The following is a 15,269-nucleotide window of genomic DNA, read 5'->3' as shown; positions in this document are numbered from 1 at the left end:
CTCCCCGTGACACCGTCACAATACCGCACACCGGCCACCCGGGCGCCGGCACACGCCGCCGGCTCCCCCTTGCGCGCCTGTGCTATTATGTTGGCATAGGTTACATCGTGTGTCTACCCCCGCTATATAAGAGAGGCCTAGGATACAAGTGTCCTACTAGGACACAACTTCATATCCTATCTAAAGATAATACTACTCAGAGTCCAACTGTAACCTAACTCGTACACTATATTCGACACAACTCTAACAAACTCCACCTTGGCGAATATTCTCCACCATCTTGAATTCGTCAATGCGTCAAACTTCCATGTACATTGGATTTGAGCTTATCCCATGAGTACCGCTGCTACTCCAAAGATTCCATATGACTCCACCTGCAACTTGTAGTCCCTTCTTTTCTTGACCATAGTCAACACTCAAGCAAAATTAAGTTCCTCTTTACTCTAGTCTGTGCTCCCAACTTCCAGAGTATCCGTCCAACGCCATCACACACAGATCACTGACCTGCGTGAAAGTGAACAACTCACGTATTGGGTGTCACACATAATAGTTACTTGAACTGAACACCATCGCTCCTTTCTTGACTGCCTGTCTGAAACTTGAAGAAATTTCACCATTGCTTGTAGTCATCCCGAGTCAAATTCGCAGTTGCCTCATCACATGTATGACCACCAGAGCCTTGGCCCGTCTCCATGCCTCGTGCATACCGCACGCCTCGCCGCTATTACCGCGTCGAGCCTCCGCTGTCCCTGGTCGAGTCTCAAGGGTCGCGAACCCACACCACTCAACCCTCACTGCAGAGTACCATCGGTCATCACCGACCGATGACGAGTTTCACGCTCCCATCAAACCACTGGGCTCCAGTCCGAACTGCGTGCCACTCGCTTTTCCCCCCTTGCTGAATAGGCTTCGATTCCCTGGATCCTTACATCGTAGCCCCTCAATCCAGCTCCACCTTCAACATGACTCCATGGTAGATGATCAGTCCACCCTGCGCCCCGTCGATTCCAAGCTCCGTGTGCACCGTCTTGAATCAACCCCGCGTCATAGTCTTGTTGAAGCCACACAAGCCGTCGGGCCTGCGCCACGTGTTTCCACGTCCAGAAGTCGGTCACCATCAGCATCAACGCTCTTATGTCGTCCTCGCTGATCCCACCACCGTCTTCTGTACCAACCGACTCACGTCGATCGTCAGACTGTCCAGTCCAACCCAGCCGAACTTGTTCGACTGCATCAACACACTCGAGGCTTCCAAATCGTCTTCGTGAATTTCCATCCATCACATGATACTTCCATCTCAGCTGTCATGACTTCCCACAACGCCTTCAAGCATCCCTGTTGTGCCAACAAATCTTTCACCCGTGTCTGCCATAACCCAAGGTTTTCAGTTCCGTGAACTTCTCCACTTCAAACCTAGTATCCGATGACACCATGGTTCTTCATACAGCTGACCTTGTGAAAAAATTAACCGAGCTTCACCGCGATGCCCCAAGTACACAAGCAAAACCTGATGAGGTACACCCCTGTATACTAATAGCAAAATCCAACCAATCTCGGTCTTCACGTGTAACCGCTCCAGGCACAACTCCAATACTAGCTATTGCTTTTGTCATGCCCTTGCACTATGATCCGTATCAATGGATGGCTTCTCCGCCGATTGGGTCTGCCATGTGCCGATTTTTTTCCAACAACAAATCATGTACGTGACTCCTCTAGCTCCGCACAACGCCAGCTTCCTGCTGGGGCCTCTGCACGCGGGGTATGCCAGCTGCCGCCGAGTCGCTTCCGGTCAGATTCGATCTGATCTGCTGACTGCCGCCTGCATGCAACAGTCGCCCGGTCGGCCTCGATCCGAAGGCCACAGTAGCCCGCATCGAATCGATTTGCCGTGTACCCGCGTGCCATGCGCCACCAGCCTGCGGCACGTTATCACGTCGAGGCCGCTTCCGATTGCTTTTCCGCCGCTGTCCGATTACGCCGATATCCAAACGCCGTCCATGACGAACGAAATCAACACACGGCTCGACACCTCTTGATCAACACTACGACCTTCAAACAACCTAGCTCATGATACCACTTGTTAGAATAAATCCGAGGCCATACCGTCGATCCTTCGAGAACCAAGCAATCACACGAGCACGACACCGAGATTTGTTAACGAGGTTCACCATCATGGCTACATCCCCGGAGCTTGACTACGGGCGCTCCTCCCCGTGACACCGTCACAATACCGCACGCCGGCACACGCCGCCGGCTCCCCCTTGCGCGCCTGTGCTATTATGTTGGCATAGGTTACATCGTGTGTCTACCCCCGCTATATAAGAGAGGCCTAGGATACAAGTGTCCTACTAGGACACAACTTCATATCCTATCTAAAGATAATACTACTCAGAGTCCAACTGTAACCTAACTCGTACACTATATTCGACACAAATCTAACACGGATCATGGCGGTGCCCTCCTCAATGGGGTGGATCTGGTCCTGGGAGGAAGGCTTCGGTCGATCTGGGGTTTGAGGGAATCAATCTGTACGCCCTTCTTTCCCTGTCGTTTTGATATATGAAAGATAGATTTTTTTTTCTGATTTCATTTTCGTCAGAGTTCCTCAGCAGCCTAAAATGATTATTTTTAATTACTGTCGAACTATAAACCCTACTATCATGTAGACTAGGAACAACCAACATATCCTAGTGTCTCGCCGTGCATACTTTTGCTCAATGGTGAAAGTAACACTGATCAAGCACAAAATTAGGACGAACTTTGGAGTGCTATTGTCACAAAACACTACTACACGATACTACTGTCATCTCCCCCACTCTGCTCTGCTCTTCTCCAGATTTCATTCCTAACAGCTGCTGCAACCAAATCCGAATGAATGAATCATGCCCAAACACCTGTCATGCATAAACCAGAAACGAGACTCACTCAGCTGTCAATTGTTTCCTCGATGTAAAAATAGCTTGTTGCCAGAAACAAGATTCACTTTCCATGTATCATGTATGGTAGTGTTCGTAGCTGCCAAATGGGTCAAGTGACTAGTATATCTATATAGGAATTTTCTGTCTGTCGCATTTTACGACAAACTATCTCTTTTTTTAGAATTTGCGACAAACTATCGACCAAACGCACAGGTCTTGATAGCCACAGCGCATCTGGGCTGGCCCATTTAACATATTCCTTCGTTCCAGTTTTAAGAACCTTCTAGATTCCTGTCCGGTTTTGGGAACCATCTAGAAGGAAGAGGCGGTGTGGCGGTAGCAGTGTGTCGTGACCATAATGGCATATATCTTGGAAGCTCGACGCTTGTCATTGATGGCATCGACGATCCTGCTACAATTGAGGCGATGGCATGCCGGGAAGCACTATGTCTAGCTGAGGACCTACAGAGGTGCTACAATTCATTGTAGCCTCTGATTCAAGACAGGTGATACGTGACATTAAACAGGGGACACAAGGCAGATATGGAGCGATTATAAATGAGACGTCAGCTCGAGCATTACCTTTCGATTGTAATTTCATTTTTGAGAGTCGCGCTAGTAACTATGAAGCAAATAGTTTAGCTAGATTTGCTATTTCTCTAGTCCTGGGCGTCATTTTTGGTTTGGTCAACCACATGATGAGAACTAACTCTATACCACACGTTGTGGTTATTGATGAATAAAGTCTGGCTTTTACCCCTAAAAAAAATCTAGAAGGTTCCTGAACCGAATTAAGTTTCTTTTATGGGTTTTCTCGGTTTATTTTGTTTTTCTTTTCCTCTTTTTTCATTTTTCTTTTTTTTTCATTTCTGTTTCTTTCTATTTTAAAAACTTGTCAATTTTCAAATATTAAAATGTGTATCTTTATCCAATTCTTTTGGAATTTGCATTTTTTGCTGTCATGTTTGGTAAAAAATGTTTGGAAATTTGAAAATTGTTCATTTTCACCCCACAATATATTCATATTTCTAAATTTTGTACAGAAATAACGAAAAATGTTCAAATTCTTAAAAACAAACATTCTTTCAAAACTTAGGAACTTCAAATTTTCTGCACCTTTTAAAAAATCAGATTCACAATTTTTATTGTTCAATAAATGCTCTCATTTTCATTTTTTTTACCATTTTCAAAACATGTTGGTGACTTCATAAAAAAGTGCACAATTCCAAAACATATATAGGATTCACAAATTGTTCGTGAATTTTTAAAAATGTTCGCATTATTTTTTGGGGGGAGTTTCCAAAATTTTCCAATTTAAAAAATCATTGTATTCAATAACTTATCTGAGAAAAATAATTGTTGACAGATTAAAAAATGTTCACATTTTCAATTGTTCTTAAGAATTTCATAAAATCTTTCCAGTTTCAAAGTTGTTCATAAATCATTTAAAAACAATGGATGCATTTCCAAAAATTTATTCACAAATATGAGGGTGTTCGTGTTTCAAAAAATATATTTTTTCAAAAAATGCGTCTGAAATTTATATAAATCAGATCTACCACTGTTGTTTTTTCTTAATAACAAACAGATCTGTATAGATCTTTGGGGGTGGGTCAGTATAAATCGCCCTGAAATTACATAACCAACTATTAAGATATGTTTTTTGTATTTATAACAAACTAGTAAGAAAACTATCATCACCACTTTAGACAGTATAAAATAAAACTGGACTACATAAATCTCGGTAATTCGATTGATGCCTTTTGATGAGACAAATAAGCAATGTGCTACAATAAAGTTAACCTGGTCATGTGTTGGATGTACGGATCGACCAAATAAGCAAGAACGTGAACATATCTTAGACATGTCCAAATATGAAAGTAATTAATTTCACTGTGGTCACATTGCTCTATCAGTGACTTAATATATGGGGCAATGCTTTGAAAATGTGGAAGAAACTGCAAGTGATCATTTTACTTCACACTAGACTACGCATATATTCTAAATCTACGAACGACTGCATCAGGGAAAAACAGAGCAAGCTGGTCATGACTGCAATTACTAACAAACACCAAAACTATCGTGTGGAGGAGTTACCAATGTTTGAAATTACTGAAGAATGCCAAAGCAATGAGGTCATTATCACAAGAGACTTTGTGCAATAAACGAAAAGTACCCGGGTGGTCGCAAGAGAGGGAATTTGTCTCATCCCGGCCAAGTCTATCGTATATTTCCTTTTCACAGCGTTGATTAGCTCGACAGCATGGAAGAATCAGTACGGAAACTAGTGGTGGTAAAAATGGATGAAAGGTGTCCAAGTGGTTGATTAAGGAGACGAACGAATACAAAATTTTATAACAAACAAAGGATGGAGCTAGGCTCAAGATGATTCAGTTTCCTTGTGTAAAGCACACATCAGCTAGTGACTGAATTGTCCAAATCACGCATGCTAGGTGGAGGTATTGCGAATAGGTACTGATGTTTGGACAATTCAATCACTTTCTCTACCAGTCTAATTGCAACAATATGATTCTCACTGACGTCAGACGCATATCGAAAACGAACAATTAATTAACATTTTCGTATACAGAGCAGGATGCAGGGAATCGGCATGAGGAAATTTACAAAACCCGCTGCTTACCTTCAGAGGAAATTTAAACATAGAAGCACTTGTCCCTGTTTATCTTCAGAGGAAATTAGCAGTTTACCTTCAGAGGAATCAGCACGAGGAAATTTATAAAGCAATACTACTCCCTGAACAGAGCAACCCGACATGCACAAATTAAACTGTACTCCCCTCCAATCCAAAATGCAAAATGCAAAATGCAGCACAAGCAGCTCCCCAGTCCCCACTCTACTCTTCTCTTCTCCTAAAAATATCAACAGAGCGAGCTATCCTAACAGCAGCTACAGTCGACTGCATAAATCCAGTCCGCCCAAACACCCGACCGTACATGACTCAATCTGACCCTCATTGCTATTATGTTCACATATTCTTCCTTCAGGTTACAACACGCAGATATAAATCACAAATAGTCTCCTAGTCTCCATGCAGCTACAATATTAATTGTTTCCTCGATCACAAAAGCTTACTAGTTACTAGTGTCAATAGTAATAGTATAAGATACACGACACTCGTCTTTATCTGATAGTATATGACAACACAGATTTTAGCCTTTGGCTGGCCCTTTCATTGCCATGAAGGACCTGCGTTGCATCCACGTGCACGCACGCAATTTGGTGTTACCAAGCTGAGCACTAGGGTGAAGACCATCAACAGGGCCGCCTAGCTTGTCTTCCTCGCACCTGCACACATCAAGATTTAAACTGGATAAGATACTGTATATGACTATGCATGCATGCATGCATCCAGTTGAGTTGGGTTTAAGCCTTTATCATCAATCATATGATATATCACAGCCAATGAGTCAATAGGCAATACCAACACATTGTTAAATAGGTTTATCAATCAACTTAGTTTCTTTCCAAATAATCTACACATTCACCAAGGGATTAAAAGATTTCTGAGCAGTATCATTAAAAGTAAGAATGAGTTAACCATTCATCATTTGATTTTTCCACTGTTACTCATTTGATATTTGGTTTTATATCTCTCAAGGATGGAAATAGCCACATTAAATGTTAACACATGCAAAAAGAAGATGAACTGGTGATGACATTCCTCAAAAAGGAAGTAGTGATGACTTATGATTGTCTATCTAGATGTATTAAACGAGAACATATACTAAACAGTATGACTATGATTGTCTATCTAGCATTGATATTCGAGCATCCACGGGCGAAACATAAAAATATAAGGTAACTACTGCACAGTATATTACCTCGCGCATAGAAACTGTTGAAAGAAAGACATGAACTAATATTACGGGCTTCACAAAGTTTCCTTGATTGCATTGAGTTAAGTTGAACCATGTAGACACTGTCCTTCACACATAAAAATATTTCATCAGTATCCTCAACATATCCGCGTATAAATTTCAACCATACATTCTCTCCTTCAACAAGAGGAGGCAACCCAAGAATATAATATGTGTCAATGGTCTTCCACAGCTCTCAGGTGGCAATACAATGACAATTGATGTTCCTCTGCCACATTTGAATGTTATGGTAATGTTGAGACATCCTGGCGACACCAACTGTGCCATCCTCAGTCTGGATGATCTGATGGCTGTAGGAATGATTCCTATTGGGAGGCCCCTCGAGCACATCAAGGTTCTGCGGATCCAAATCAAACGCAAGTATACCCTCCTTCACATACTTAAATGACCAATAAACGAGATTACCAACTAGGGTACTAATATAACCGCCAAAACAATCTCGATAGTGAACCTCTGCTTCGATGAGATCGGCCCATGTGTCGGTCTCGGAAGAATAAACAGAGGCAAGGGATCGACCATCCGTAGTGAACACACAAGCAGCAAGACCACCTTTAAGAGGGTGAGTGGCAACCCCCGTGCACATGCCCCCAGTCACGGGCAGCGCAGAGCACTGCTCCATAGACGTAGACGCACTTGAACTCGGGTGGAATTGACACACAGTGCAGATTACCGGCAATGGGGTCACACACGAGGACCTCCGTGCGCAACCGGTGTAAGATGAGGACAACGCCGTTGCGGCACCTGAGCAGCCAGCCCAACAAGTCGCCGATTGGCATTCTGAGCCGCCCATCAGGGATGTGGTCTGGAGCATGTAGGACCGAAGTGAATTTGATTTTATCGCCGTGACGGAAGAAGACGCCGGGGAGGGGCGGGTGCCGGTGTTGTGCATAGAAGCAGCGGAGGAATCTAGAGTCGGTGACGAGGCCTTGCCAGTGCTTGCAAACGGTGGAGATGCGCGGGAGGCATCTAGATGTTGGTTTTGAACGTGTAGCCGACGATAGTTGCGATTGAAACTGTAGACAGAGAAAACTACTTTTTGTGGTGCGTTGACTTGCATCTTTTCGTTTATTTTCTCTAGTATATGAAGGAGCGATACAGGCGTTCCCGCGTCTGTTTGACACGAGAAATAATAAAAATAACGTGATGGTTATGTTATTATCTCTCAACGCTTCAGGGAAAATAAGATATTATAGGCGTGTCAGTGTACCGTAGTTCACAAAGAAAAAGATACGGGAAACGGGTATTTCATTAATCTCATCGGAGAAACAAAATTACAAGGTCCCGTAAAGAAAACAAATGCGCTCCGAGGCCTACTAGCGCGGCCACCCTGACTGTGGCGATTGCGGTCTCCTGGTTCCCGGGGCGATTACTCCCGCGGGTTGCTCTGCGGGACACCTCCGATTAAGCTGTGTGGTCGTTTTTGTCGCCTTCGCTTCGCGTTCTCCATGCATGATGATGATGATGCGTGTGTGGGCGGCGGCAGAGCCCGTGTCCTCGTCGGTACACGCGCCGCAAGTAGCGTGGCCTTAGCGATGGCCGCGCCCGCCCTCGCCGTCGTGCCTCGTCGGTCTTGGCGGCGTTGGAGTAGTTGGAGTTGGGGTAGCATGGGTCGCGCTCGGCTGACTTCTCGACGACCTGTTGCTTCATCGAGGTGTTCAAGGGGCTACGCCTTGTGGAAGTAATAGTTTGGAGAGACCGGCGTCACCGTAAAAACCGACACGCGCTCACATTGGCGTGGCCGGGGGTGGTTGGCGCCTCATCTCGGCTAGACGCCAAGTATTTGGCGGTCCACCAAGACAAAGACGCCGCCTCATGGGGCCGTGGAAAAGTGACGTTGTGGAGGCCGTGTTGCTTTGGTCTGGTGTTACATGAAAGGGAGACCTGTACGCCAGCGACGCCATGGACCTGTTCGCCATAATGGGTGCGCCCCTCGAAGGATGGCAAAGTCTTGGGCTGCATCATTGTGAGCTCTAGTTCCGCCACGTTGTCTTTCCCAAGAAACAAGACATCAGACCTGTGCACCATGATCGAAACGCGATGGACCTATGCGCCATAATGGGTGCGCCTCTCGAAGGAGGGCAAAGTCTTGGGCTACGTCGCCGCGGGCTCCGGTTCCGCCATGGCATCTCCTCCGGGAAGCAAGACACTAGACATGTGCATCACGATCGGAACACCGTGAACCTGTGCACCGGAGAGACCCGTTCGTTGTGACCTGTGCATCGTGACCTGTTCGGCAAGACTTGTGCCTTGTGACCTATTCGCCGGAGACATATAGAGCGCCATGGTAGAGCACTGGGGCTGGCGATTGGGCAGCGTCGGTGGCGAGCTCTGGCTGCTCCAAAGTCATCTCCAACCAAGAACATGGCACCTGAAAGTGAAAGGCTTGGCGTAGACAAACTCTGACGATGTCGATGCCGATGCCGCCGAGGTTCCTTGAGCGTAGATGGATGAACGCCGGCCTCCTCCTCTCCGTGTATGCCGGCGTGGATGCCCGCGTTCTTGGTCCGGCCGGCGAGAGTTCTTCGGAGAGCTTCTTGCGTCGCGCCGGACGCCTGGTGCTGAGTTTCTTCGTTGGTGGGTCGATCTGTTTCTGCCTACCTCGGGCCTCGCGAGACTAGCCTTGTGTCTCTATATTTCTAGGCAGAGAGAAGGGGCGCTGGCTGCGTAGGAGCCACGCCACGGCCGTTCGGCCGTTCCGATTTTCTCGTACGAGCTCGACCGATTCGGCTGCTCCCATCTTCTTGTTCAAGGGCTAGGCCGTTCTTATCTGCTCTTGGCGTCCTTATCTCCTTCACTGGCTTTCTTAGCGCCTACACCTGTTTTAGTAGTAAGAGAAAATGTGTGTACAAACATGCATGTTACCCAAGTATTACGGGTACTCGGAGAAGTATAATACGCGCTGGCCAGTGCGCCGGTACACGGGTATTCAGAACTGATGCGCGGACGTTCAGGTATATGTACGAGTCGACGAGACGTCAATGGGAACTGCTCCGGACCTCTACAACTGCAAGGTTAGCTAGCTACATGATCAAATACGTAGAGTGGTGTAGCTCATACTATGCATGTAATCATAGGTATATGCTAGTTGGTACGTGGGCAAACTCAACATGCATGCATACACCGGCTAGCACGTAAATACTTAGCAATTCACCCATACAAAGATGACCACCCATCAAATAACGTGTGCAACGTCAAAAAAAAATGTGTGCACGTACAAAATTAGAAAAAAAAGGTGCACACCTCCCTTGATCAAACATGCATCCACGTAACCTGCATTAACACTCAAAAGAAGAAAACTCCAAATAGTTAATTTAGATTAGTCACATACTAAAAAAGAAATCATGGATCCATGACCTTTTTTATTACTATTGAAAGCATTTAACTTCTCTCGTGTGGTACAAATTCACATCGAACAAATGCCCCCTCGCCAAGTTGAGTTCGAGCGCGGAGTGATCAAACTTGACTTGGTGAAAATGTTCGACCGATGGGCGCAATTTACTTGCAGCCTTGGTGTTTTTTTAATTTAAAGATAACGCGGGTAGATCCTTCCGCTTTCTGAGACAGCTTGTTGGGCCATGTAGCTTCTATGGCGCTGATCAACGAAGCGATCTCAGCTTACCTCCATTCTGCAGCTCAATACCATGCCACATTTTGGAGAAATTTTATCGACCTAGTCGCGACCGCCTAGCTGTTGCGGTGTCAGCCGACTAGATCGAAGGGTTTCACAGATTCATGCTAGCCGCACTGGCGCATTACACTGCTCCCGTGATCTTCCAGTGATGATGTTGGTGAGGCGTCAGTAGACCATGTCAGTAGACCATCGACAACTCACTTACACCTTGGATAGTGCGTTGCCATGGCATGGCGAGGCAATTCTGATGGTATGCCGGGACGCCATCGGCCTTACAGATGATCAAGAGGGTGATATTGCCCCCAAGCTTCATTGTTGTTGGAGACGGGGTACCGGAGTGACATCGGCACCACCCTTAGGAGCATGCAAGTGTCGCCTTCTGGCGCTCACCGTTGATGTTGGTGTAGAGGTTTGACGTCGGGATATCGTCGACGTTCATGGCATACGGGTTGGTTGCTCCGGACGCCTGCGATGTTGGTTGGTGTAGAGTACTCGACATTAGGTTGTCATCGGCAACATCGAGAAGTACCTCTTCATTGGCTGCGAAAGACGTTGGGGAAGCGCAACAACTAGAAACACCCAACAAAACAAAGCGAACCAAGAGGGAAAAAAGGAGGTTTGGTTGGCTTTCCCGTTATACACCAGCTATAGGTGTGACATCCGAGAAGGCTACCAAAGGACTTTTCATCGGGAATCGTCGAAGTACCATGACGATTATGACTCAACAACTACATAAGCCTCGGTGTACGTGTATGAAGACGTCGTGTTTCGGGATGCTTCCGAGAGGCAACATAAATTCATATTCTAGCCCATCATTGTGCGGAGGGGCTTGTGACGCCCCGAAACCGATGTGCCAGGTGTCCTCCAGTTATTCGCTGTTTTGCCTTGTCATTTGCTTGCGTGTTGCATCTTGCCATGTCATCATCCGCATTGCATCTTGCCATGTCATCATCCGCATTGCATCATCGTGTTTTCAAAACTTGCATCCGTCCCGGTCTCCTCGTTCCGTCCGTTGTCCGTTCTGAGCCCAGACACACTTGCACGCGCCCGCGGCATGTCCGAAATAGTATTTTATAAGTGGCCGGAAAATGTTCTCGGAATGGGATGAGAGTTGACGTGTGGTCTTATTATAGTGTAGATAGACCGCCTGTCAAGTTTCATCGCATTCGGAGTTCGTCTGATAGCCCAACCGTTAAACTATAGCGGCAGTATAGCCGGTCTAACGTCGGACGTTTTCGGTCTCCGAAAACAGTCGCCAGGCCTCCCTCTCTTCTCTTCTCTCAACTCGAGACCGTCTACACAACCCACTACCTACCGCCAGGTCCAACCAAACCTCTCTCGTCAGCCCGTAGCCCCCCTCGCGCACGTCCGAAAGTTGTTCCGAACCCGACCCAGACTATAGCCACCGTTGTGTCCGGATCATCCTCAAACATCTACAAAACGTCTCCGTTTTGTTAATTGGACTCCCTACCTATTTATTTTCTTGACCGTTTGATTTTGATCGGAGACTCCAAATAACCCTAACCTTTTCCACCTGATGTATATATTTGGTCCAACCCTAGATCCTAGGTGCTTTGCTCCACCGATCCCATCGCGCCGCCTCCACTCCACCTACTCCCATCCTCCTTGTTTTCAGCGCCAGCCAACCAAAACCAATCCCTCCCGATCCAACCATTTGACCAACCAGAAAATTCCCTGCTCGATCCCAAGGGGATCACAAGCAGCTCATCCCCGCCATCGCCCAACCGCAGCCCTCCTATCTCTTCGCCGTCTCCTTCGGTCTCTCTCACTCGCTCTCAAATTCTTTCTCTCTCTCTCTCTCTTTCTCTCTCTCTCTCTATCTCTCTCTCTCTCTTGTGCACTATTGGCCCAGCCAGATGTGGCCCGTGTTATTTTTTTCCCCGTGCTGCGATTTTAGCTATTATCCAGAGTTTGCCAGATTTATAGAAAAGCCCTCATACATCATGCATATCATATCTCACAAACCGTGCATCGGAATTAAACAAACTTAACATGAAAGTTGCTTAGAAGTGTGTGTAGTTTCATATTATGTCATTTTCATCTATGTTTAAAATGTTGTTTGTTTAAATTTGCTTAAATAACTTGCTAAAATGATTTAATTCATAACTAAATAACCGTAACTCGGAATTTAATAAACTTTATATGTAAATAGGGTAGAAAAATGCCTAGTTTAACATGGTGGCCTTACTTTGCATGTTTAACAACTCTAAAATATGGTTTAGGGCAGAACAGTACCAAATCTTAAAATATGCATATGGGGCTTTACCGGAATTGTTGTTTGTTATTTCCGGCCTCGTTTAAACTTGCCTAGATAGATAGTTTTTTATGCTTCACCTCTTGCCATGCTAGCAACATTTAATCTTGTTGGGTACATAAACGAGAGAGAACTAAATAAGTCATGTGGTGTTTTCTTCAATATGCAACTCCGTTGCATAATGAGCTCCACTTAATTTATAGGATTGTTTGTGCACTTTGCCATACCATGCTTCATTAAACCGGACATGCATCGTACTTGTTGTGCATCATGCCATGATTATGTGATGGTTGTCTACTATGTTGTGTGTTTCTTTCCGGTGTTGCTTCTTCGGGTTAGTTCCGATAACGTCGCGTTTGTGAGGACCCATTCAACTACGTCCGTTTGTCTTCTTCATGGACTCGTTCTTCTTCCTTGCGGGATTTCAGGCAAGATGACCATACCCTCGAAATCACTTCTATCTTTGCTTGCTAGTTGCTCGCTCTTTTGCTATGCCTATGCTACGATACCTATCACTTGCTTATCATGCCTCCCATATTGTTAAACCAAGCCTCTAACCCACCTTGTCCTAGCAAACCGTTGTTTGGCTATGTTACCGCTTTGCTCAGCCCCTCTTATAGCGTTGCTAGTTGCAGGTGAAGATTGGAGTTTGTTCCTCGTTGGAACATGGATATTTTTGTTGGGATATCACAATATCTCTTATTTAATTAATGCATCTATATACTTGGTAAAGGGTGGAAGGCTCGGCCTTATGCCTGGTGTTTTGTTCCACTCTTGCCGCCCTAGTTTCCGTCATATCGGTGTTATGTTCCCGGATTTTGCGTTCCTTACACGGTTGGGTTATAATGGGAACCCCTCGACAGTTCGCCTTGAATGAAGCTCCTCCAGCAATGCCCAACCTTGGTTTTACCATTCGCCACCTAGCCTCTTTTTCCCTTGGGTTCCGCGGACTCAAGGGTCATCTTTATTTAAACCCCCCTGGGCCAGTGCTCCTCTGAGTGTTGGTCCGACCGAGTAGACTACGGGGCCACCTCGGGGCAACTTGAGGGTTGGTTTTACTCGTAGGATGTCTCATCTGAGTGTGCCCTGAGAACGAGATATGTGCAGCTCCTATCGGGATTTGTCGGCACATTCGGGCGGTGTTGCTGGACTTGTTTTACCATTGTCGAGGATGTCTTGTAACCGGGATGCCGAGTCTGATCGGATTGTCTTGGGAGAAGGAATATCCTTCGTTGACCGTGAGAGCTTGTGATGGGCTAAGTTGGGACACCCCTGCAGGGGGTTGAACTTTCGAAAGCCGTGCCCATGGTTATGGGCAGATGGGAATTTGTTAATGTCCGGTTGTAGAAAACCTGAAGTTTATCTTAATTAAAATACATCAACCGCGTGTGTTACCATGATGGTCTCTTCTCGGCGGGGTCCGGGAAGTGAACACGGTGTTGGAGTAATGTTTGACGTAGGTTGTTTTAGGATCACTTCTTGATCATAGTTTCTCGACCGTGCTTTTGCCTTCTCTTCTCGCTCTCTTTTCCGTATAGGTTAGCCACCAAATATGCTAGTCGCTTGTTGCAGCTCCACTTCATACCCTTTTACCTACCTATAAGCTTAAATAGTCTTGATCACGAGGGTGTGAGATTGCTGAGTCCCCGTGACTGACAGATACTTCCAAAACCAGTTTGCAGGTGTCGATGAAACCGTGCAGGTGTCACTACCGAGCTCAAGGAGGAGCTCGATGAAGATCGTGTTCATTATGTTGTTCCGTTTCCAGTTGATCAGTAGTGGAGCCCAGTTGGGACGATCGGGGATCTGTGTAGCATTTGGGGTAGTCTTCTTTTATTTTGGTTCTGTATTCGGACCTTGATTGTATATGGATGATGTAATGCTTTATTCATGTAATTGTGTGAGGTGGCGATTGTAAGCCAACTATGTATCTTTTCCCTTATGTATTACATGGGTTGTGTGAAGATTACCTCACTTGCGACATTGCTTTCAATGCGGTTATGCCTCTAAGTCGTGCTTCGACACGTGGGAGATATAGCCGCATCGAGGGCGTTACAGGGCTCCATAGCCCGTCATGCCCCGTGCGCATGCCTCATGAATGAAAGTCATTCCCTATGCCTCAGCCATAGGTTCTATAAAGTATGCCATGCTGAGCAGATCACTGGACAGCGGTCAAAATTATCCTTAGTGGAATAAGGATAAGTTTCTCAATTATGGAGGTGACAAAAAGGTTCGTCGTAAAGGGTTACGTCGATGCAAACTTTGACACTGATCCAGATGGTTTTAAATCTCAAATCTGGATGCATATTGAAAGTGGGAGCAATTAGCTAGAGTAGCTCCGTGCAGAGCATTGTTGACATAGATATTTGCAAAATACTTACGGATCTGAATTTAGCAGATCCGTTGACTAAAATTATCTCACAAGCAAAACATGATCACACCCTAGTACTCTTTGGGTGTTAATCACATAGCGATGTGAACTAGATTACTGACTCTAGTAAACCCTTTGGGTGTTGGTCACATGATGGTGTCAACTATGGGTGTTA

At 45.8% G+C, this 15,269-nt stretch overlaps 1 pseudogene; it reads right to left on the bottom strand.

The window, feature by feature from the left end:
• Positions 1-6,204: 6,204 nt before the first annotated feature.
• On the bottom strand, positions 6,205-8,718 carry LOC147962838 (uncharacterized; annotated as a pseudogene).
• Between the last annotated feature and the right edge of the window lie 6,551 nt (positions 8,719-15,269).

The sequence above is a fragment of the Triticum urartu genome, chromosome 7A (genome assembly GCF_056163025.1).
Source record: "Triticum urartu cultivar PI428250 chromosome 7A, HENAU_Tu73, whole genome shotgun sequence".
NCBI classification, from domain to species: Eukaryota; Viridiplantae; Streptophyta; class Magnoliopsida; order Poales; family Poaceae; genus Triticum; species Triticum urartu.
Note: the sequence above shows the minus strand (reverse complement) of the source record. Positions and strands in the feature narration are given on the sequence as shown.